At 48.1% G+C, this 25,093-nt stretch overlaps 1 long non-coding RNA gene across 2 annotated transcripts; it reads left to right on the top strand.

Annotated features, from left to right (window-relative positions):
• Window positions 1-1,162: 1,162 nt before the first annotated feature.
• Window positions 1,163-24,833, top strand: LOC309617318. 2 transcript variants are annotated; one of them, XR_014237938.1, is made up of 3 exons: window positions 1,163-1,251; window positions 2,213-18,592; window positions 24,432-24,833. It is a non-coding gene; the product is annotated as an uncharacterized lncRNA (long non-coding RNA). The 2 variants fall into 2 exon arrangements; XR_014237939.1 differs by lacking the exon at window positions 1,163-1,251 and adding an exon at window positions 1,831-1,918.
• Window positions 24,834-25,093: the final 260 nt, after the last annotated feature.

The raw sequence follows: 25,093 nt of genomic DNA, 5'->3' as shown, positions 1-25,093 counted from the left end.
CCCTCTTCCTGGTTCGCGCCGCGTGCTCCGCGGGAAGCTCTCGGGGGGTAGCTTCGCACGTGTTCGTTACTTGCTCTATGTGTGATTAAGATTAAGGGGGGGAAGCTTTCGCTCCCCCCTCCCAAACAAACACCAAAACAACCAACCAAACGAAATGCACACGCAAAAGCAGCTTCGCGATGTTTAATTAAAAATGGGCGAACAGAGACGAATTAATTGGGGAGATCCAAACTTTAATAACTTTTTTCGTTCTTTTGCGTCCTCGAAGGCGTAGAGGCAGGGGTCTCGCTCCGTGCGCAGCGTCCCCCGCTAATTTCTTGTTTGTTTTCTTTCCCTCTGTGGCCCGGAGAGAGGAGAGGGAAGGTGGAGGAGGGGGGATGGGAGGAGGGGAATGGTCGGAATGGCCGGGAGAGGAGAATTGGTCTTTATTGTTGACGGCAATACATCAATTACGGGCCATTGTCTCAGGCCCAAGTTCCGTGGTTCGCAGACACGGGCGCCGCACTGCCAGGGCGCACGGGTGAGGCTTCGTGTGCCGCGAGGCAGAGAAATAATTAAATTAATAAAAACGGAGAGAGAGTGGGGGTCGATTTGCACTTTTGAGCGGGTCGAAAGAAGGCTGGGAGTGCGAGGTGCCACAGCTGGAGCCCATCCCCACGCCCTGCTCATTCAAGAGACCTGTGCGCTCTACTGGGGGTCGCGGGTCCCCGCCTTAGGTGGGGCAGCTGCTGGGGAACTCGGACTGACGGGCCTGGCACTTAGGGGCTGCTCCACGTCAAGGAATGGGGGTGGCCCGAAGTGAGGCAGCGGCTGCGCCAGGGTCGTGACCTCGTGGGCCGACAGGAACCGCACCCGGGGGCGGCGATTGGCGAGCTGTGGAAACTCACATCTGGGGGGCTTGATGCCTGTGTTTGTACCAACACGTGCCCTCAGTTTTCCCAACACCTACGGAGTCCTTGGTGGGTTGGTCTGGGCCGAAGGGCTGGGCCCCAAGGCTTCGGGCCACAGCCGAATTCCCAGCGAAGGGGTTTCCAGGCCTCTCCCCTTCATCCCCTGATCCTGGGACGGGGAGAGGGTGTTGAGCCTCCCTTTTTCTGAGGCCTGGTTCTTCCACCCGCAAAACGACCTTATTCCGGCCCAGTGTGACCCCGGGTTTGGGATGGAGCCTGGAATGAGGCCTGGCCTGGGCCCGGGACGCTCCTTCTCTTTCCGCCGGCGCGGGCTGGACACTCTACTACCCTTGAACTGAAGGTCGGCCCCACTCGCCCTGCCCCGCGCCCCTGCTTCCTCAGCCCCCCGGCCTCAGGCCCCGCTGGCCCCCCGGCCGAAGTTAGGAGGGCAGGAGAGGAGGTTTCGTTTTCTGGTGCCAAGCAGAAAGCGGCGAAAAGGCGGCCGCGGCGTCCCGGGGGCGGGGGTGGAGGCACGCCGATGGTATCAACGTTATTGATGGGGAAATATTAGGGGCAGGAGCCCGGAGATCAGGTTCCCAGTCCCTCCCCTACCCGGAGGTGGGAGGGACGGAGTGGGTGGTGGCAGTGGTGGCGGCGGTGGCGTGTGCTGGGATGCGGGCGGCTGAATGCACCCGCATTAAGCACCCTTGGGATTTATTTATATTTTTCTTGTCTGAAAGTTGGGGCGGGGGGAGGAGGAAGGGTTGACTTGGCTAGTACCCATCCCTTAAGCTCTTTCCCAGGGTTGGGGCCAGAGTGGTGGGAGGAGGGGGCAGGAAAAATGATAAAAAGCAAAGACCAAGTTTGGAAAGCCCACCGTAGGCTCGCTTATTTTCCAAGCCCCGGTCCTTCGCTTCCCCGAGAGTTTCAGAAACTCCTTCCTTAACCGAACTGCTGTCGCTCAAATCCTAATCTCTCCTCGGCCACTGGAGAGGCTTCGAACCCGAGGCCTGGGGGAGCAGGCTCAGGTGGGTACCCCCGGCCCCTGCGGAGACTCTGCCGCGAGCGCTTGGCGCGCTGGCTCTCCAGCAGCCAAGTCCCGGCGGCGGCGAAAAGGCGCACTTTCTGGGGGAACCCGCCGCCCGCAGCCAAGGGCTATCTCCAGACCGGCGCCGGGTGCAGCGCGGGGACCAGGCGCCCAGGCGCCGGCTCCGGCGGGAAATTCAGCCGTGGCGAGCGGAGGGCGGGCTGGGTAACCAGCCGCGCGCATCCCAGCCAAGGGTCCCACACTACTGGCAAACTTCGTCTTTCTTCTCTTGCAGGGCCATCTGCAAGCCGGCATTTAGAAACTGACTTCGCTGGCGACCGCAAGTGCCTGTGATTTTTTTACTTTCCGTCTACACTGAGCATCTTGCGCTTAAATTCACTGCGCCCTGCATGCAACAGTGCCTCGCTAAGGGGTCTCCGGGTATAAAATGCCTCCCAAAGGAAATGTATCGAGGTAGAGAAAGTGAAAAAGACTAATCAAATTTATAAAAAGAAAACCTTTGCTTCCTTTTGGTTAAAATCCCTTTGCGGTTTTCTGAGCGTGAAAAAAAACAAAAAACAAACCATCACCATGCAATAGAGTGTAGCTAATTCCTGGAACCTATTAGGAGCATGTCCAGACAGCCCAGCAGGGCTCACAGATTTATTCCCATCTTTGAGCTCAAGAAGTAGGACTTTTGGATCCAGTGAATAGTAATCAGTTCTTATATCTTATATGTTGGGAATAGGTGTGAGATCTCTGGAGCCCTGGACTCCGTGTGCATTTCAGGGTGTGACTGGGGGGGTCTGCCAGGAAGCTCATTTTCATTCATAAAAGAGATCCGCTCCAATGACCTCCCTATGGGACGCCTAGATGAACTAATTTAGCAAATCTCTTGCAACAAACTTCAACCATATATATATATAATATACATATATAATATATGTATATAATATATATATATATATATATATATATATATATTCTGCCTCTTTCTCTAGCAAAAGGTCCCTTTGTAAAAGAACAGATCGACAATACCCAAAGAGAGGTGCATCTTGGTTTTACAAAAAGCTGCATACAGTGAGACCTTGCTCCGGGATGGCTTCTCTTTGGTCAGTGTTCAGAGAAGAAAGCACCGTTTGGTTTCTGTTTGATTAATCAAATGGCCACATGGAGTTTCAGAACCATCCTGGGGTCCTGGCCCTTGTCTGCCTGGCAGCCGGTGAGCAAGGCTGAACTGTCACTCACATTATGGGTAATTTACAAATCCCACAAGTCTCAGCTGAGCTATGACTTTCTTAGGGAATATTTCTCTCTACTGAGAAAGGGCTTTCTCTGAGGGAGAGAGGTGTTTCTTCTTGGGGCTGCAGTGAGTCAGAGTTGTAGCTTTACCCCATCCCCACAGCAAAGTTCAATTCATCCATCCGGTGCAGTTCAAACCTGCATCCTTTATGTGTGATGAGTTAAAAAAGGGTGGGGGGGGGGATAACCCACCCCTCTCTTCTCCTTCTTTCACCTTTTCCAGCTCAAGGAAATTTTCTAAATTGTTGCACTGATATTTCTTTCTCCCAATGTTCATCCTCATCTCTCTAGCCACAGTTACCATTCTTTCCAGCTTAATATCCAGTTTAACATGGAGTTTTACATTTAAGAGACTAAAATTTCCCAATTCCAAACCTGTGTCTCCCTGCTTCCTTGTGCCTTCTCAAAACAGAGGCAATTATCTCTTAAGTTACAATCCTGAAACCATCAGCACCTTCACAGTCATGTCAGAAACTAGCTCCAACTTCTTCTTCCTCTTCCCATTTATAATTCTCATTCTGTCCCGGCCTCCATTCTTTCATCCTGGGTTCCCCCGCCCCCAGACTCTTTGACATACTTTATAGTAAAACCCAATCCCTGGAAGCCTTCCTCAGAATCTCGCGCAGGTTGTAATGGACATAACTTTTGCTTAGAACTTGGCTAGAAACTTGCTGTGGCCTTTTCCCAGGGCCCCCAAACGGGAAGATGCCAGCAGATCTCTCCTTCTCCAACCCAAACAAGAAGATTTCAGGAGAATTGGGGTGGAAACATTTTCCAGCTTTGTTTTTATTTTCTCTTTCCCTCCTGGACCCCCTAGTACCTCCAGTTTGGGAGAACATTTGCTGAGAAAACCAGCCTCTTAGCTCAGCCCCCCTTGACAATCTCTCCTCTCGTGATCTCAGATATTTGCCACGGACCAGCTTTATTCACATGTCCCGCTTGGGCGTTGGAGTCAGGCTCTTGGGGTTCCCGTCCTGGCTCTGTCATATGATGGTGTCCTGGGAACACAGTCCTGGCTGTGCACCCATGTGATGGGTAGCTTTGTTCAAATTAATTTCACTAGCCTCTGTTTCCTGCTCCATCAAGTGCAGCTAATGCAGAGGAAACACAGAGCTTAAGAGCATCCAGCAAGGACTGAGCTTTGCCTCCTCCTAGCAATGTGACCTCCATCTGCCTCTAACAGTTTCTCATCTGTTAAATGGAGATAATAATAGTCCTTATTTCATAGAGCTCTTGAGGGTTAAAAGAGTTAATATGTATGAAGAATTTAGAATAGTGGCTGGTATATAATTAGCACAACGTAAGTGTTAACTACTATTGTTATTACCTCACAGGCTTGTTGTGGGAATCAAATGATACAATATGGCTAAAATATCATTCTCTATTCATCCATCCATCCATCCATTCACTTATCTATTTATTCATTCACTCTACAGAGTAACATGTGGGGCATGGGGAATAACAGCTGTGAAACAAACACTATCATTCCTTTCCTTGCTTACAGACAATTAATCAAACAGATTATTTCCTGGGAGCCTGTTATTATTGCCTGGCTCAGTGTTGGGCTGAGGGGAACAGTATAGGAGCAAGGGTAAAACAGTGCATAATCTTAGGGTATTTCTAACATTCTAATAGGAAGTCCCAACTAATAAAGAAGATTGAAACTAGAGCAGGTTGTGCGTGTACTCAAGCCCTGTTTTGCATGTGGGTCCTTTGGGCCAGGGGCAGATCATCTTCATGCTTCTAGAAGGTTCGTAAGCACCAGTGGCCATGTAAGTGGCCTGTTGCTTAGGTGCCAGGCTGTATGCACCTGGTTGTTTTATTTGGCTCACATATTTGTCTTTTTGATGGTGTGATCTCCTCTGAGTTGTGCGGAAAACAAAACAATAAAACGGGTGCTGTTTTTCTTTGGGCTGCTTGAAAGGTCTAAATCACTTACAGTGTTTACTTAGACCGCCCATTTATGGCTTTTTTGCTCTCCATTTTTGTCAGATTATAAAAAATTAATCATGGTCATTACAGTAGACCATTCTGTAGCCAAATCTAATGGGTGGGATGGAAAAATCCTCCTATCAGTCTTTCCTGCTCTCCCCAGTAATTGGTCTATTCTGGATACAAAACCTCTGGTGACTGCTGCATGGACCAACTTAGTATTAGTATTATAACCATGTTGTGACCAAATGTAATTTAACATTTACTGGTGGAATGCAAAGTGCTCTTGTGAACCACCCCCCTTCCCCTGTGCTTTGAGATTAAAACACATTTTATGGTTAGAATCTGGAAAAAGAATGAAAGAGTCTGGGCCAAGATACCTGTTAGCGGTGGAGCTGTTGTGTAAAATGGGAGAGACAATAGCACATGTGTACCCGTTTTCGGTGTAACATCGGCTTCCTTGGGAAGCATCTGACAGCAAATGCAGTTTAAGACAGTCGCGGATGTCAGCGAGCAGAGAGTGAGGTTTCTTTTTTCCCCAGCGTTGAGGGAGCAGACTCGATTTAATCTGTCACTTGATGTCCTTCTCCTCAAAAATAGTGCCCGGGGGCCCTCCGGGGCTTTATTTAGAGGCTCTTAGGAGCTTGGCAGTATGTAAATTATGCGTGAGTGTCCTTCATAGTTCCCGGTGGTCACAATCAGAGGGATTTAAACATGATTTAGCCTTTCAGATGATTTGTGGGAGCACTGGAGCCAGCCAGGGCAGTGGTGATAGTCTAGGCTGGGTTTCTCACCATTGCATTAAATAGGTTTCCATGTCTTGGCTGCTCTGTCCATTCTCCTCCTGGCCTTGGAGTTGGTCTAAGAGTAACCCCGCAGCGTTGGTGGGTGACCTCCCAAATATCTTTACTACATCAGGGAGTTCTGAGATTTTTCAAAATGGAAGGTTTTATAACTTTAAAAAATACAATTCAATCTATAATGACTGCAAAGCTTCCCATTCATTTATTCTTTCATTTATTCAACCAACATTTATTGAGCACCTACTATATGCTCCATGTAGGCATTTTAGGCATGAGGAGACAACGAGCTTGGAGAAGTTTGCTCTTTTTTCTTCTTCCCTTTTCCTCTCCTCTTCCTTCTTATAATGCTTTCAGGAGGGTTAGGGAAACTAAATATCATTAAAAAAAATTTTTTTTTTCCAATTGAAGGGATAAAACAAATTGTGGAATATCCATGCAATGGAATATTACTTAGCCACAAAAAATGGATGAACTACTGATACTTGCAATGATGTGGATGAATCTCAAAAGTATTATTCTGCATGAAAGAAGCCGGAACCAAAAGAGTACACACAGTATCACTCCATTTATATAACATTCTAGAAAATGCAAACCAATCTATGGTGACAGAAAGTAAATTAGTGTTTTAATGGTTGCGTGGGGATGGAGGGGGAGGGAAGGAGAGATTGTTAAGGAGCATAGGGAAACTTTTGGGGGTAATTGAAATGTTTACTATCTTGATTGTAGTGATGGTTTCACAGTTATGTACATATTTCAAAACTGATCAAATTGTATACTTTACGTATGGGCGGTTCAGTGTACTTAAATCATAGCTCAGTAAAATTGAAGAATTAGGTTTCGCATTTCAAACAATGTTGGAAATGGAGGTTTTAGATAAGGAATTTAAAGAGAAAATGGAAATTGCCACTGTCACATTTAAACACTTGAACCCTAAAAATTCTTTGGGGCTTGGTCACATTCATTCTGGGAACAAGTATTGGCTTGATGGGGATGGCACTGGGGTTGGCTCCTGCATTGACCCTGGAGAAAGCATAAAGATTTCCTTGTAATTTTGAGTAGTGTTGACTCTCAAACAAACAAAAAGTCCTTTGAATGCCAGGTCCTAATCCAGTCTCAGAATTAGAGGACCTATGGGTGGTGAGAGAGGTCTCAGCCCCCATTGGCAGGTGCATCCAGATGCAGTTCAGGGTCTGAGGCACTAACACTATTCAAACTGACTTATGGATTATTGATTGGCTGATTATTTTGAAATTCCATAGACCATGCTGGCCATGAAGGACCATCTTTGGTGAAGGATCAGTTTCTTTTTTCTTCAATATGTCACGGACCAATACTTTTGTAGAATACAATAAAAATATATTACTAGAAAAATTTGAATAGTAAATAGAGTCACACAAAATATAAGCCCCAAATTGCATTACAGGCATACCTCGGAGATAATTGTGGGTTTGGTTCCAGACCACGGCAATAAAGCAGTCATCGCAATAAAGCAAGTCACACAAATGTTTTGGTTTCCCAGTGCATATAAAAGTTATGTTTACATTATACTGTAGTCTATTAAGTGTGCAATAGCATTATGTCTAAAAAAAACAATGTACATACCTTAATTAAAAATACTTTATTGCTGGGACTTCCCTGGTGGCGCAGTGGTTAAGAATCTGTGCTCCCAACGCAGGGCGCCCGGGTTTGCTCCCTGGTCAGGGAACTAGATCCCACATGCATGCCACAACTAAGAGTTCGAATGCCACAACTAAGGACCCTGCCTGCCGCAACCAAGACCTGGTGCAATCAAATAAATAAGTAAATAAATAGTTAAAAAAAAAAAAGACTTTATTGCTAAAACATGCTAACCATCATCTGAGTCTTTAGCGATTATAGTAGTAATGTCAGAGATCACTGATCCCAGATCATCATAACAAATATAATGAGAATGAAAAAGTTTGAAAAATTGTGAGAATTACCAATACGTGACACAGAGACACAAAGTGAGCAAATGCTGTTGGGAAAACGATGCCAACAGACTTGCTGGACACGGAGTTGCCATGAACCTTCAATTTGTAAAAAAAAGTACAATATCCGCAAAGTGCAATAAAACAAGGTACACCTGTGCAGATTCAGCAACGTGAAATTATTCTGGCAAACTGCCAAAGTAGCTTCTAACCGCTTACTCTCAGTTTCTCTGGTTATGGTGTGGCAGACTGACAACAAACTGGACCAGGCCCTGGTCCGAGGACCACAGTTTGAGTAGCTCTGGCGTAGTTCAGAACCTCGCAGCCAGTGTGGTCACAAGGGGAGTGGTGAGATACTGCTTCCCCTCAGTGCTCAGGGAAGCTGGATGGGGCCTGAGGAGCCAGAGCCCCCAAGAGCCAGTTGCCTCTGGTCACAAGGAGCTTCTTCCTTTTATCACACGGAGCCACACAGACGTTCCAGTGGTCTCTGTGGAAAAGGATGGGAAGCACCTTAGACCAGGGGTTCTCACACTTTAATGAGCAAAAAAATTGCAGGGGTGGGAGCAGGGGCAGGGCTTGCTAAAAATGCATATTTCTGAACCGCAGCTCCAAAGATTCTAATTCAGTATCTGAGGAGTGAGGGCCAGGAATCTGCATTTTTATCAATACCCTAGTTACACGATAGCGGACCCCCATGCATGTGTTCCAAGGACCTCATTCTGAGAAGCACTCATACATCCACATACTGCAGGTGGATCTGTGGTGGGGTGTTCTCCATCTGTATGTACTTACTCCTCTCCGTAAGCTACGTTTAAGACCAGAAATTAAACCGAGAGATGCTTCTGTTAATGTTCTTAGCTTCAGCAAGAAGCACTGTTTTATTTCAACAGAGAAATAACCTCTTAAAGGACTTGGGGAGCTCACAGATTCTTTAGGAGGGCAAGAGAGTCAGGCTCAGTCTGTCTTAGATTCGATCTCCAGAAGAGCTCCCAGGAGACGTCATTATTGCCACTGGAGACGGTCCCACTGCCACAGAAGCTGGGCAACTCCCCCCCCCCCACCAGCACCCCTGCCACTCCTGGGACATCCTCAGCAGACTGGGTTCTTTTCTTTACAGGCCATGGCTCCAAAGTCAAATTCGCCAGCAGAGGCATTTGGTGACTGCTTCATAGCTGCAAGGGAGGCTGGAGAAATGGATGTCTGACGTTTTCAGCTTCTGTCCCAGGGGTGATCTAAAGCTCTTGTAGTGGGGTGTTCCCTGAGCTGGGGGAACCAGCAGGACGTCAGGTGTCCCTGCAGACTCAAGGCCTCATCCCCCATTGTCTTCTTTTCCTGAGCATCACAGAAGGCCCAGAGAACACTGTTAAAGGCGACAGTGAGCTCGCCTGCAGGCACGTAGGGCAGCAACGGCCCTTCTGCAGGGCTCTATCCCCTGCATTTGAAGGGGGCTCCTTTGTCCTCTTAGCAGTTCAACCTTACGTGTTGGAGGATGCCTCGGAAGACTCATCAGGCACCATCAGCCCTCAGCAGCCCCCTGGAATGTTCTCAGAAAAAAGGGAGGGAGAAGGTAGCTGATATTTGTTGCACACAGGCCAGGACTCGGGCTGGGGTGGAGTTCAGTGCATGCATTAGCTACATGAATGCCCCCAGGAACTCTTGCAAGCAGTTTCTATTTTTCCCATTTTATAGATGAGAAAACTGAGGCTCTTTTGTAATTTCCCTGGAACCACAGAGCTTTGGAGCTGCTCGATGCCTGAAACCAGGTCTCATGACATCTTTATGAGAAAACTAAACTAAACTAAACTGAATGGAACTAAATGCCAACAAAAGCGTTTTCAAGTTTTAGGAGGCCCAGGTGAGGAAGGGACTTGGGGTGGGATTTAGGAGTTCACAGCATGGACATAATCTGGACCTCCAACTTGATTTCAAAAGATAGGAAGGTAGAGTTTGAAGGTGCAGGTTCATTAAAATCTCAGGAGCTGTGGCTGCTTTGTATTTTTTTTAATGGGTGGTCTTTAAATGCCTTTGATTTGGAACTGATGAAACTGATGAATTGCTTTGAGCAAAGCCAACACACCCCAGTGAATTAAACCATCTCTGGTTCTAGATGAGTTCATAGCTGAAGCTGAAGCTGGTGAGTTCATAGCTGAAGCTGGTCTCGGTGATCTCTCAGCCACCAATCCTGCCTTCGGTATGATCCAGTAGTTAAGACAGGCAGAAACTTCTGTTTCTTCTTTTTGCCCTGATGACTGTAGTTGAAAAGTAGTATGGATGTAGTAGAAAGAGCCAAGATCTGGGGAAAGGATGTCTGAGTTAAAACCCTTGCTCTGGTTATTAGCAGCAGGATTATCCCCAAGTCTCTTAAGCTCTTGGAGCTTCATGTCCCTCCTATATTACCCGAGGGACTTCATCTGTGTGGTCACCTGTCTGGGAGGTGGTGAAGAACCACAAGACTGTCGGTTCCACTAGGGCAGGACACCTGTTAGGCATTCAATACATATTTGTGGGATGAATGAATCTAGCGAGAGAAAGTTATGCATCTGTGCACACTCTAAAATGCTGACAGATGCTAGCAGCCTTGCACCGTGGTGATAAAGCAGTGTCTCAAATTGAGTGCATTCAGAAATGACCTGGGGATCGTGTTAGAAGGCAGATTCTGAATGGGAAGGTCAGGGCTGGGGCCTGAGATTCCGAATTTCTAACAAGCTCCCGGCCGATGGGGATGTTTCAGGTCATGGACCACTCTTGGTGTAGTGAGGGTTGAACTGAGTGGCCAGCAAATGCACAAGGCATGCAAGGTGGGGATGGGGTGGATAAGGGGTCCCCTAGGCCAGTGATCTTCCAATAGGAGCATGGCTCAGTTCTCCAGCTCATCCTGGTTCCAGAAATGTCCCTAGTCCAAAAAGCACATGCTCTTCTTCTCATGCAGCAGTGAGTGTGGCCTGGCGGTGGTATCCCATGTTGGCCATATTTGGTGAAAATGATCCCTCTCGCTGCCCGTCACTCTGAGTCACCCATGCCTGGCACTAGCATTAATAACCACTAAGACTTGTTAGGCATGGTGTGCGCTCAGTCTGCACAAGCTTGGCACGTGAGAGGCGCTCCAGAAAAGGTAGCTGCTGCTGCAGATGAGTATCGTTTTATGAAATCCTCTCCATCTCTTTTAGTTCTCTTGGCAACTGGACGATGTGGGTGTCCATTGTGTGGCTCTGGAATGTCTCTCTCTAGATCCTGGACATACCAGGCTCATTCCCACCTCTGCACCTTTGCTTGAAGCAGTGGTTTTCCCCTGGGGGCAGTTTCTACCCGCATGGGCTTTCGGCAGGGTCTGGAGATGTTTTTGGTTGTTATGACTGGGGGAGGGGTTGCTACTGGCACCTGGTGAGTATATACCACAGATGCCACTAAGAATCCTACAGAGCATAGGACCACTCCCCACGACCAATAGTTATGGAGCCTAAAATAAATGTCATAGTGCTCGGGCTGAGAAACTCTGGATTAGATAGTTTTTCCTCTAGAGAATACTCTACCCAACTCCACCTGTGAATACCCTAGAGGTCTCGAAACTGACTTTGGAGTGGAATAATCTCATTATGCTATTTTCTTAACTTTTAAGGCCTATAGCCTTTTTTTTTTTTTTTAACATCTTTATTGGAGTATAATTGCTTTACAATGGTGTGTTAGTTTCTGCTTTACAACAAAGTGAATCAGTTATACATATACATATGTTCCCATATCTCTTCCCTCTTGCGTCTCTCTCCCTCCCACCCTCCCCATCCCACCCCTCTAGGTGGTCACAAAGCACCGAGCTGATCTCCCTGTGCTATGCGGCTGCTTCCCACTAGATATCTATTTTACGTTTGGTAGTGTATATATGTCCATGCCACTCTCTCACTTTGTCCCAGCTTACCCTTCCCCCTCCCCATATCCTCAAGTCCATTCTCTAGTAGGTCTGTGTCTTTATTCCCGTCTTGCCCCTAGGTTCTTCATGACCTTTTTTTTTTTCTTAGATTCCATATATATGTGTTAGCATACGGTGTTTGTTTTTCTCTTCCTGACTTACTTCACGAAATTGAGTTATTTGTAGTGAGGTGGATGGACCTAGAGTCTGTCATAGAGAGTGAAGTAAGTCAGGAAGGCCTATAGCCTTTTAATGCTGTGGGTTCAAATCGAGGCCAGTGAGAGCTTCCCTGCCATCCCCACTGCCGTTTACAGTAAGGATGCTGTGGGTGAGGTGACTGTTTGCCCCTTCAACATGTGTAGGGAGGGAGGGCGAAAAGGGCCCCAGCGGCTGTGTGCCTGTGCTGTCTATTTCAGAACGAGGCCCTAGAGCTCTTGTCTGCTTCCCATCTCACTCTGACCAAGCGCAGTAAGGGACGCCTGGCGGGGGTGAGGAGGTGGAATGCTTAGCCCCACCTTGGCTGCAACATCCAGACTTTTTTTTTTTTTTTTTTAAGACAGAAGAAGAAGGAAAAAAAAAGCCTGTTAGGCAACTACTTTGGCAGCATAATGCCTTTTCCTCTCCAAAAAATGAGGAAGGCCTGATGCGGTGTGGCCTCCCCGGAGTCATTTAATCTGGAACGGCTCTCCACACCACGTGGGTCTCTGCAGCCCCTCCCTGGGAGCGAGGAACGACCACCAACCCTCCACCGGCATTCCCCGGGAGATCTGCTCTCTCCACGCGACCCGTGGGAATCAAAGCGGAGGGAGGCTCCTTGGAGATGGCCTGGTCAGCGCCAGCAAGCCTGGGAGGGAGCTGTTAAACAACACAAGGAAACGCCCACCGGGCTGTGGGAGGCCAGGTGACAGGCTGGTGGCGCGATGCCTCCTGGAATTGGTTTCTTCTCCGTGAGCTTGCGCGGGGGATGTTTCTCAGAGAGGGCAGACAGGCCTGCCGGGGGGACGAGGCTCCATCCTGTTTCTGGCAGCCTTTCACTGCTAGTGACGGTGCCATCCGTGTCAGGCTGAGAAATGGCCATGCCGCAGGCACCTCCGTCAACGCATCTTATTGATCGGCTGTGCTCCTGCCTCCCTGGAGCGAGGGAAGAGGAGTAAAAAGTCAGGAGCCGTAGCACAGCCCCAGCCGTGAGGTACTGGTGGCTACAGCTGCCCCCCTGGGTGCCCGTGTACAGGATAGTCCTCAAGGCTGCTCCCCAAGGCTGATCACCAGTCTGTGCCCCCCACGGGGACCTCCCGGGCCTGCCTGCACAATGACCTTTCAGAAAGATGCCTGCCTCTTCTGGTTTCTTCCCTCATCGAAGTGGTGTGACTGTGATTCATTTGCCCACCATTGACACATTGGACCCCTGTTAAATAGGATTGAAAGCAATTAATCTGGGGTGAAACGCCTGAGAATCCCATCCGTAAATAATGCTTTCTGTTAGCGCCCCCAGCACTGGTGTGCCAGGGGAGATTTACATACCCAAAGCCTACAGCCCAAACTCGAGGGAGAGTGTACCCAACCCTCTGCCTTTGCACATGGGATTCAATGGCCATGATCAATATATCGCCATCAGCCTCAAGGGGCCGTGTTTATGGCGCGTACGTAAGACTTTACAATGTAGAAGAGATGGGATCTACCACCAGCCCCAACCGGGGCATAACACCCATCTTCCCAATAAAAACCGCAAAGGTACTTTAGCAAAAGTTCTGTTCTGTGGCTGTTAAGGCTGCAGAGAAAGGTCTGTTGAGAGTAAGGCAGGCTGAAATTAGAGTCAGAATGTGTGAGTGTGAGGTGTAGGAAGAGGGCGTCCTGGAGCAATCGGCTGAGGTATAGCTGAGTGGTTAAGGGCGTGGCCAATCCTGGCAGTGAACTGTGGCTCCATCACTTGTTAGCTAGTTGACCTTGGGCAAGTCACCTAAGTTCTCCAAGCATCATTTTATTCATGACAATAACAGTACCTGGCCTCATAAGGTGGTAGATAAAGAACTAACGTGTGGAAAATGTGCAGTGTGCCCTTGGGTTTAATAATAGCTCCAGAAATGTTAGGAAGAAGAAAGAGATGCTGTTGATGATGATGTTGTTGATGGCAATGATCCCTTTTTGTCTGAAATGTACCCGATGACAACGTACAGCCTCACGTGACTCTTACCTGTCAGGTAAAAGCAGGTTCGACCACTTCAAAGCGTGCTTGGTGGTAAAGAGGCCAGGCAGAGCGGTTGCAGGACACGTCCCTGGGATAACTGTTTGAACTCTGGAGCTGGACCTCTGCCCTCGAGCCCTTGTCCCTTCACCTTCATCTGTCTTCCTCGTGCTGCCCATTGTCTGGGTGTCCCCAGACTGGGGAGTGATTTTCACGTTAGGGCTGGCGAACCACGGTTCAGAAGGAAAATTTGCTGCCAAAATCATCACTCAACATTCTTGTTTGTTTGGTGTGGCTGTTGGACGGTCTGTGCCTTTCTTCCATTCTGCTCATCCGGTATTGCCAATTCACGGTGAATACGGCAAACAGGAGAACCCAAGCAGCCAGAGTCTGAGTGTGGAGGGAAGAGTTGCCAATTCGGCAACTAGGATTCTGTGTACCCTTGCTGGTCAATTCAAACCTTGTGTTTAACTCAGATCATCCCTTCATGGGGGCCATCTGAGTCTGTAATCATCTCAAGAGCTGATGTGTACTGAGCCGGGCATTCAGTGAGATGCTTTCCAAGTGCAATTTCAGTTAAGCTTCACAACAGCCTGACAAAGGAGGCCCTTTTATCTGGCAGCCTTCTTGGCTGCAAACAACCCAGGCTGACTTGCCGTTCCAGAAGGAGGGAGTTTATTTGGAAGGACATTGGGGGCTACCAATATAAGAGAGAACTCTTGCACTTCAGGAGATTTTTCCTCGTTGGTAATTGTCAGAAGGCTGGAACTCAAGGCTGTGGAAAGGGGCAGGAACCCAGTGAGCCCCAGAGGGCCAGGCGGCAGAGGAGGGCTGGTCCAGGTGCCCCCTGTGTTGCTCCAGTCACCATAACTAGTCACTCGATCACCTAGTCACTCGATCTGGATTTGCTGAGTTTTGCATCGAGACCTGCCATGTGGCTAGGCCAGGGCAGGAGAAAAAAAGCTCTTGTCTGTTAAGCATCAATAATGCCAGGCAGGCTCTATCTTTCACCAATACTACACCCCATTGGGAATCCCCCAAAGGCGTTGAATGTTGGGGGGTGATGGATTCTAGAGAGCCTCCACTGGCAAATATCCCTCACAGTAACATTAATGGCCTCATTGTACAGATGAACAAACTGACGCTCAGAAGGGTTGGGTAGATGGCCCAGTTTCACACAGACATCAAGTGGCAGAGCTGGAATGTGCACCCAGAATTCTCAGAGCCCAGACACTAAGCTCGTAACCACTAAGCAGCTCTTCCTTTCAGTAGGGAGTACGTGTGTTAGGATGAGCTCAGCTGACAGTAACACGATATTCTTCTCAGACTGATGCAACGGTAAGGGAGTTTATTAGCCTCCAGACTCAGCGCTGGTGAATCCAGGGCCTCAGCCATGACATCAGGGAACCTGTGCCAGCCTCATCATGTGGCTGCAGGATGGTAAACACAGGCGTCCAGGCTCCTTGCTTCCTTGTTCGTATCTCATGGGGAAAGTGGAAGTAGACTTTCCTATTCTCTCTCTCCCTAAAGTGCATGAAAGAACTTTCTCAGAAGCTTCCAGCAAATCTCTCCCTCAGTCTCATTGACCAGAATCAGGTCACGTGACCACAACTAAAACACAGGCTGCTTGTGATTAACCTCAGACCTGTCACTGGAGCTGGAGTCAAACCCCAAACTGCATGACCTTTCCAAGATGACAGAGAAGAGATTCAGATATTGGGGAGTTGAGCGTGGTCCACTATGGGAATGAGAATGCATTTAAATATCCATAAATGCGTGTAAGTTTAACTCACGTTTTACTTGTAACAAGGACCCAGGCCAGTCGGTATACTCACCATACTGATGCCTATGAACCAGTGTCTCTCTGTTCTAGCTAATAAATGCTTTTACGACATAACTTCAGTATAAACAGAATGAAGATACATTATTTGTTCATTGCCCTTTCCAGCTTGGACTTAGAACCAGACCAATCTATGGCCCAGACTCACCTATCACAGACACTCTGCCCTGGAACTTTGCTAACCACCTTCCATTACCCGTAGAGGCTCATTTTATTTTTCAGTGTTGTTTTTAAACACAGCTTGTCTCCTTCCAACACAGTTACTGGCACCATCCCGGGGTGACTCTTGGTTTGGGATAGGGCAGAGAAGAAACTCCACCTAAGGCATGACTTTTTCCAAGTGGACAGACTTCCCAGAGCAGTATTGTACATTAATCAGGATGCTGTAGGTTGCAAGCAACAGAAGCTCAAGTTGAACCAATTTACGGAAGAGGGAAGAGGGGACCTAAACAGATACTAGAGTATCTCTGAAAAAATGCAACAAGACCTCAGGAACCAATGAAATGCGGGGCTCAAATGACATCAGAATGCTCCATCTCTTGTTGTGCTTTTCATGGAGCACCTGCTCCATGCTATCTGCGTGCAACTGGCCTTCTTCCATTTCTGACACCCTCATGGAAGGGGATGGGGCTGTCTAGAACAATTCATGCCTCACTCTAAGATGCCGGATGCTCTTTTTCAGTTTTAATTTCAGGGATCGCTGAAAGGTCTCTGATGGGCTCACTGAGGCTCAGATGCCCATCCCCAGGCGTGTCACCTGTGCTCAGGAGTCACAGTGGACTTAAAGAGTGGCTCCCTCGATGACCATGTGAACGGTGGGAGATGGGGAGCAGGGCAGTTCTGGGAGGACAATCCCAGAGACTCCATCACAATCATCTAGTGCCATTGAGGAGAGGGGGCAGCAGGAGAGAGGAAGGGCATTTTCCTTGTGATTCTGTGGACCTGGCTCTGCCTGGAGTTTTCCAAGGAGACCAGAAGTCTCTGTGACCTCACCCATTCCCTCCTGAGGATTCTCTGAGAAAGCTGCTAGACCTTTCAGGAGAAGGTGGTTAACAGAGCTGGACAGATGAATATAGCACAGTCCCTTCCCTCAAGAGACTACAGACTGGTGGGGAAGACAGATATGCGTGCAACTCATGTGGGCTCCCAAGGACCTTGGCTGTTACACTCACTGTGCACCATGCCAGTTAACTATGCACGGGCTTCTTGAGTTTTCTAGGCTGTGTCTAGATCTCTGCCATGCTCCAGACCCTAGTTCTTCTGGCTTTGCATGGATGTGGCATGTAAGTGATGGAATAAATAAACGCTCCTCCATTCAGAATGAGAGGAGTGTTAAAGACAGACACAAGCTGACTACTTTGAGAGGGGAGAGCTTGGCTCTTTGCAGCTGGAGGACTGGGAAAGGCATCCCAGATGTGGCACCACTGAACTGTGCCATGAGGGGTCAGCAGATGGGAAGAAATGCAATCAATGAGAAGGGGAGAGGTGGGGATTCAACTCCCCCTGGGACTTCTGTCCCTGGCCTGGGCTCTGACAACCCGATGTAGGGGACACCATTTAAATTAGAGCTTGTCCCAAGAAGTCAGCACCTGCCTGCTGTCTACCACGCCTTGCAGGCGCTTTGTGTATTTCCACTTAGACCATCTTATTCATCTTCCCAGTAGCCCTAGGAGATCAGGAGGGAAGGCCGGGCTTGGGGGGGACCGTGTGCAGGAGTGTAAGAAAGCCAGGTGAGAGGCAGGCCTCTGAGGTTCAGACCAGCCTCGCAGCCAGTTCTGCCAGCAACACACCATATGACCCTGGGCAAGTCCTGTTCCTTCACTGTGACCCAAGTTCCCATTTATAGGAAGAGGAGATGGGATTCAGTTACCCTTGTGAGACCTTCCAGCTCTTAACATTTCATGCCCCCTACTGTGCCCGACAGGAAGTGCCAAGTTCCTAAGAAGGGTGGTGGTTGGCCCAAGTTATTCAGCAAGTTGGTGACGTTTCTTGGAAGTGAACCCATTGTGAGCAGTAGGGAGATGAGATCCGTGTTTTCATGTTTACCACTGTGATAGCCATAGCATCTTGCACACAGTAGGTGCTTAGGAAAGATGCTGAATGAATCAATGCAAGTTTCCAGACTCCTGAGTTAGTGTATGCAGTGGACTGACTGTGTCCCCTCCAAATTCATATGTTGAAATCCTAACTCCCAACAGGACCGTATTAGAGGTGGGGCCTTTGGGAAGTAATTAGGGCATGAGGGTGGAGCCCTCATGAATGGGATTAGTGCTCTTATAAAAGGGACCACAGAGAGCTCTCTGGCTCTCTTGTGACCATGTGGAGCACGCAATGAGAAGACTGTAGTCTGCACCCTGGAAGGGGACCCTCACCCAACCATGCTGGAACTCTGATCTCGGACTTCCAGCCTCGGAACTGTGAGAAATACATTCCTACAGTTTAGAAGCTACCCGATCTATGTATGTTTTCATTGCTGGCTGAGCCAACTAAAACACTGTAGATTCCAGAGGCTGCTGCCTTTCTATTGGGCTTCCAGAGAGAAGCCCTCGACTTCCCCAGCAGGACAGTCTGTTTCTGAATGGGGATTAGACACTCTTTTATAATTGATGTCAGAACTGACCAGGGGGGTGAGAAGTTGGGACTCATCTTCAATTTCTCTTGGGGATCTGGAGCCCCGTGCAGCTCACAGGAGAAGCAGGGCTACCTGCAGAGGAAGCCATTCGACAGGTGTGTGTGGAAAACCATCTGAGCCACAGGACACCACAGGTGAGTGGGTTTGCACCTTAAGGACTGAATGATGCTGGGTCTTCCAGAGAATGGCAGCCCCGTGGAGATGGGACCAGGGCAGGAAAGCAGGGCCACAGCGGCCAGGGAGCACAGGTGCAGCGTGATCCTGGGCTCTAGGCCAAGGGCGACACAATACTTTAGAAGGTTCTGTAGGATGAAGGCCAAGGTGGACCTATGAATGAGGAGAATCTTATTTCCTATTCCAGCTGGATTTTCTTTGATTTCAGTTTTCATTCATATACTTGCTGGTTTATTCATTTCTAGGGAAGTCACAAGATTTCCAGCAGAGCCTTCAGAGCATGAAAGGATGATGATTTCTCTTCTAGAGAAAGGTCCTAAGTCTTTAATTCAGGGGCTTTCAAACTTTTTTGAACATGACCCACTCTTACAAAATACATTTTACATCAGGATTCTAGTACACGTAAACACATATGTTACTGAAGCGAGAGTGTCAAGAAGCAAAACTTGCCCTTAATGTATGTGCTGCTTGCTTAACACAATAATTCCCAAAATGTGGTCCTGAAACAGCAGGGCAGCCTCACCTGGGAACTTGTTAGAAATGCAGATTCTCAGGCCCTGCCCCAGACAGGCTATATCGGAAGTGCTGGTTGCTTTACCAAGCCTTCCAAGTGATTCTGTTACATGCTAAAGTTTGAGAATTTCTGCACAGTATATATTATACTATTCTAACCTATTTTGTTGTTTTTAAAAAAGTGTCGTTTGTAAGCCACAAAGTTGGGGGAAGCTTAAACTACCTTTAGAAAAGACCTCTGAGGCCTCCCCTGGGCTCCTTCCTTCTTCCCTTTCCGAACTCATCTCTACCATCCGCTCTTCAAACACCTTGTCCTACGCAGCCCCAGCCTGGCCCACCTCCTTTCTGGTTCTTAAACTCTGGCCTTTCTGCTCCCAAACGTCTGTGTTATACTCCCCTGCTAGAAGCCTCCCCTCTCAGCTCTTGCAAGGCTGGCTCAAGCTCCCTGAAGGTTCTTGGCTCAGATGCCCTTCCTCAGAGAGACCGTCCTGTCTAACTGGGCTTTAGCTGGTCTGTTTTCTTTCGTCATCACCCTTAGCACAATTGATACTCGTCTACCCCCAGTTGACTGAAGCCGCATAGAACAATGCTTGGCATATAGTAGGTCCTCAATAAATATTTGTTGAAGGAAAAAATGAATTAATGAGTAACTCTCAATCAGACGTACTTGGGAACACATCGTAATCACCTGAGAAGTATTTTCAAGCCACAAGTCCTGCTTCCTTCTCCAACCTGGACCTTTCCAGTGAGAAACCCTGCCACTGTTTCGGAAGGGGGCACAAAAAGATGGAGAATCCCCTCTCCTGAGGTTCCTTGCCTCTCCGGTCCCTCCACCATTCTGGTGTGTAATATTTTAATCAGGGAAATGTAGAGTGAATAGTATCAAACTCAAGTCTGGGTTCAAGGCAGGGCTCACACACAGCTTGGCTGTTTGACCTTAGGTAAGCCCATTATAATACCTTTTGGCTCAGTACGACTGGGGTCACAAAACCCGCTCAAGCTCCTTTATAGAGTGGTCAAGGGTCAACTAGGATAGAACTTATGAACATGCCATCTATTACAAAGAATTCACACCCGTAACACCCAAGGTATTGACCCATAAGCCACATCTGTAGCATTAAGCACAGCCCTCCCAAGGAGGCTTACCAGAGCGTGGGCAAGAAGTCCATGGTGGGAGCAAGCAAACAAGAAAATACCTACATGGCTTCTAAAAGGAATCCTGGGCCTCAGGGTCTAAAAGACGGCTTTGGTGATTTGCATAATGATTTGCATATCCTTTGCCAGTCATTTGAGGCCAGTGGCTGATCTCCTCCAACCATCCTTGGCCTCTTCACCTTCAAGGCCGCCCCCTCCCCGCCCCCCCCGCCCCCCCCCCCCCCCCCCCGCTGGAGCCCAGCCTGGACAAATGGTGGGTTGGGCTCCCCCTGGGGGCTCCCACAGCCTTCCCCTCCTCCCAGAAGCCAAGCCGGGATGGGGGCGAATCCAGGCCTGCGGAGAGCTCGGTGCCACACTGCCTGATGGATGGCAGGCCTTAAGCGTGACTGAGCTTTCACAGTTGAAACCATTAAAGGTTATTCTCCTTTTAATTCTTTGTGGTCGTTCTCACCCCTTCCTTAGAGAAACCTCTGATTTTCACTTGCGAGACGCTCGGCTGCGCTTGTCACACCCTAAAAGGTGATTTCAGTTCTCCGATGCCAAAGAACCTTTTCTGCTAATCAAAACACAGCTGCAGAGGCCCGTGTGATCTGCTAATGGGCCCCCAACTCTGGGGTATGTCTGTCTGTACCTGGGAAAATAGATATAATTAGGATAACAGATATCATATGTATATGCTAATGCATCAGGTAAAAATGACTAACAATGAGACAGGAATTGAGTTTGCCAAATTCCATTGGACCAGCTATGCAGCTTAACCTGAGGCCCACCCCATCGCTACCACTCCCTCACCAGAACCAGGCCTGGTGCCCTCTCTCCATCCCCTTTTCTCCCCTCCGCGGGACCCCCTCATGCAAATTATTTTTCTTTTTCGTATACAAATTGATCCCCTTACTTTTCTGAAAAGGCTCTTTCAGTAGCCCGAGATCTGATGAGGCTGCAGGAATCTGAGCATCTGAGAGGCAAGGGAGGCAAAGAGGGATGAGAAAAGAGATCCTCTTTAATGTTTGGCCTTTAATAAGGGTTCTGTCCCCACAGTAGTAGCGTCATGACCAGACCTGGCAGATCATTACTGAGAACTAATTGCCTTTTTCAAAGGGAACCACTGCATTAGGAGGGCCTGGAAGTTTGGTGTCAGGAGTCAGAAGGCTCTGGTTTGAGTTGTGTGTCTGCTTCTTCCTGATGCTGTGAGCCTGGGCGAGTGACTTACCTCTCTGTTCCCCAGGTTCCTCACCCTAAAATGGGCATAATAACAGTACTGACCTGAAAGGGACTGGCAAGCCGCAAGCTCTCAGATGATGTTATCCTTTGTAATGGGTTCATGGGGGCAGGGAGTGGGGGGAGGAGGGAGAATCAAGGATCAGGCCCAGGTCCTCACTCCACTATTTCCCTCCATCTTGGATAAATCACTTCACCTCTCTGAACCTCAGTTTCCTCATCTGTAAAATGGGCTACTATTGCCTACTTTCCTGGACTGTTAGGAGGGTCAGATAGACAGTGGATGGATGTCATGGTGTATAAGAGTAAAGCACAGAAGCTAGTTATGTGTATGGAGTAGAGGTGTCTGCATCTCTTGGGAGCTCCAAGCCTGATGTCATGGGTTGAAGACGGGTTGAAGAGGACTTTGTTCCCATCCGGTCTGTCAAAATTACTCAAAACTGTGCAGGCAGGCAACATGGGCACTGACATCTACCAAGCTGTTCAGGCATTCAATGTGGGCATCCCATTTCTGCCAAACTGTGAGGTTCTGCATATGGACACCTGACTTTTGCGTTGGGATTGGGACCGTTTTCATTGCTGTATGCTCTGCGCCTAACACAGTGCCTAGTGCATTAGAAATGTTTAAGAAATATTTATTGGTTGCCTGAATAGATGGATGAATAAATGCTGAATTGCATCATAAATTTCTCTGCCCTGTGGGCGGAGTAGAGTGAGCTGTCAGAATCCTGGTCCCTCTACAAATAGTGAGGACAATACTTGTATAGTGCAGATGGACTTTGGAGTCAGAACCACATTCAAATCTTGGTTCTGCCATATCCTAGCAGTGATTCAAACCTTGTTTGAACTTCAGTTTAAGAAAATTTGCTGAACCTCAGTTTTCCTCATCTGTAAAATGGGGATAAAAATATTACCTCCTTTATAAGGTCATTGTGAAGATTTCTTAAACTTGTACTTACCAGTGCCTGCAGATTCCTACAGGGAAGGTAGAGAAATTGAAGTGGAGCTTCTTCTTTCCCTTCCACCCTTCTTCCCTAATCACTACACAGATGCCAGGGATATTTCAGACCCAGTCCAGTCCCAAGCCCCGGAAGTGAATCTGATCCTTTATCTCACCATGGCACTGAGGCTTTTTATTCTGTTGAAGGCATCAATATTTGTTCAATAGTGTAAGTCTTAAATAAGCATCTAAACGACACATTACAGATGATGAAAGTCATTTCCGTGCAGAAGATTATCTCACGTGATCATGTTTCCTTCGCTATCTGGGACCTCTGTAGTTGGCAAATCTCCGGAGCTACTTAAATGATAACATTAGTCCTAATACCGTGTAAAACGACTAGTTCCTCAGGGTAGGTTTATTTTTAATAGTGTATGTCAGCAGCAAATAGCTCGGAAGACCCCAGAGGAAAAAACACAGCCCAGGCTCTCAGTGAAGTGATGATATGGATATATTTAATATCTGTATTAAAAACCTTTTAGGCGCCGTGGTGATATTGAACTGGATAGTGAGATATGTGCAGGCAAAATCCTGGGCTGTTTATAGGGCCCTACGCAGTGTGCATTACAGGAACCCTTGAGGTTGTTCAAAGTCAAATTTGGGCTTCGAAAATCTTTGACAGACATTTGACCCCAGTAGTAAAATACTCTGAAACACAAGCTGAGAGAACAAAATCACTTCCTTTTCTTTTTTTTTTTTCCGTGAGTCTGTTGATAAGTTTGCTGCCCTATTAAAATGTTTAATCACATGCCTCCAGCAAGAGTGACCTTCCATCTGAAGTAGCAGTTTATTAGAGCGCCCAGAACATACTTGCTATTTACCCAAAAGATGGCTGGGTGGATCCTTAGAGGGAAAATAAACCACAAGTTGAAATGAAGCATAGAGTCACAGATGAAGGATTGAAAACAAACTTTATTTTGGAGTCAATGTCAGGTGAGATAAGGTAAAACTTGCACCTAAGTTCCTAACCTGAATGTACAGGGTTCAGTCATGGGTGGCCACAGGTCTGGCCTAAGCTACAGCCCTGGGACCGTTGGCTGGTGTCAGGCCCGTGCCAGGGAGGGGAGAAGGGGAGCAGGGGATGGAGCTGCTTGCTAGGGGCATTTACCTTCCAAGACAAGGCAGTCCTCTCTGCTTTGGGGTGCAGTTTCAGCTACACGCACCATCCCTTCCCTCTGGGCTTTGTAGGAGCAGCTCTCACTTTACACTTTCAGACTTAACCAAAAGCAAACTGAGTTCTGGGGCAGGAGGTGCCTCTGAGGCAGTGAGTGCCATCGGACTCTGGACACTGCAGCCCTCTTAGGGCCAGTGAGGCATAACACCATGGACCCTCCCTTGGAGGAAGGGGGGTGGGGACCCCTTAGAGGACCACAAATAATTAACCCCTTCTGGTAACCAGTCATTCTGGATGATGCCTTGAAGGACACCGAGAGGCAATGAGTCAACTGAGAATTGTGAGGTCACACGCCTCTAAAAATTGATGAATAAAGATATAAGGGATTCCCTATATATCACCCTGGTCCTTGGCTATCCGAAAAGCTAAAACTAATTACTAAAATCAGATCATTGTATCCCAAACTGGGTTATGAGGAATATCAGGTATCATAGCAGGAAAGCGTACTATGTCCTGAAGTGAAAACTCAGCCAACAAAACTGGTTTCACTCTGCCCAACCCAGTGTTTCCCCGAATTATTTGGCTATGCATTCGTCCCTTCACAGAATGGTTGGTAACATCTTACTCTTGTGAAATCCAGTTTCAGAATCACTGTGTGAGGTGGGAGGAATTCTAAAAATGCTCCCCTCTTTCCAAGATCCTCTTCTTCTGGTTAGCCAATCAAACCCTAACGCAGGTGCTGCTGTGAAGGGATTTTGCAGGTGGAAATAAAGTCCTAAATACTTTGACCTTACGACAGGGAGATGATCTGGGTGAGCCTGACCTAATCAGTTGAGCCCTGGATTGAAAGAGTGAGAAGGTTTGAAGTCCCATCACTCCCTGGCTTTGGAGGTGAAGAGGACCGCATGGGAAGGGATGCGAAAGGCCTGGAGAAGCTGGGCGTGATGCCCAGCTGACAGCCAGCAGAGATGTTGGGGCATCAGACCTGCAGCTACGAGGACTGGGACTGAGCCAGCAAGCTGAGCGACCCCGGAAGCAGATTCTTCCAGAGCCCCCTCTCCCCGGACAAGAGTCCAGCTTGGCCGACGGCTGGATTTTGGCCTTGATTTTGGCATGGAGAGCCAAAATCAAGGTGAGCCTGCCCCAGCTTCTGCCCCAAGGAACTGTGAGACAATAAACGGGTCTTGTTTTCAGCCGCTAAGTTTGTGGTAATTCATTCATTATTCAGCAATAAAAAACGAATGCATGCTGATTCAGAGAAATCAAAGCAGAATTAACTGTGTTCACTCTTCCCTACCCCATTACATTTATAAGGTTCTGTCTAATCAGGTCCCGCCAGCGATGCTCAGACAGGGCAGGGCAGGTGTCTCCATTTTTACAGGCAAGGAAATAGACTCAGGGAGATTGAGGGACTTGGCCTGAGACACTCAGCCAGTCAATGCATGCAAGGCGACTTGAAGG

Source organism: Balaenoptera borealis (genome assembly GCF_965194805.1).
Source record: "Balaenoptera borealis genome assembly, chromosome: 19".
In the NCBI taxonomy this organism is placed as follows: domain Eukaryota; kingdom Metazoa; phylum Chordata; class Mammalia; order Artiodactyla; family Balaenopteridae; genus Balaenoptera; species Balaenoptera borealis.
This window is presented reverse-complemented; position numbering and strand designations above follow the sequence as displayed.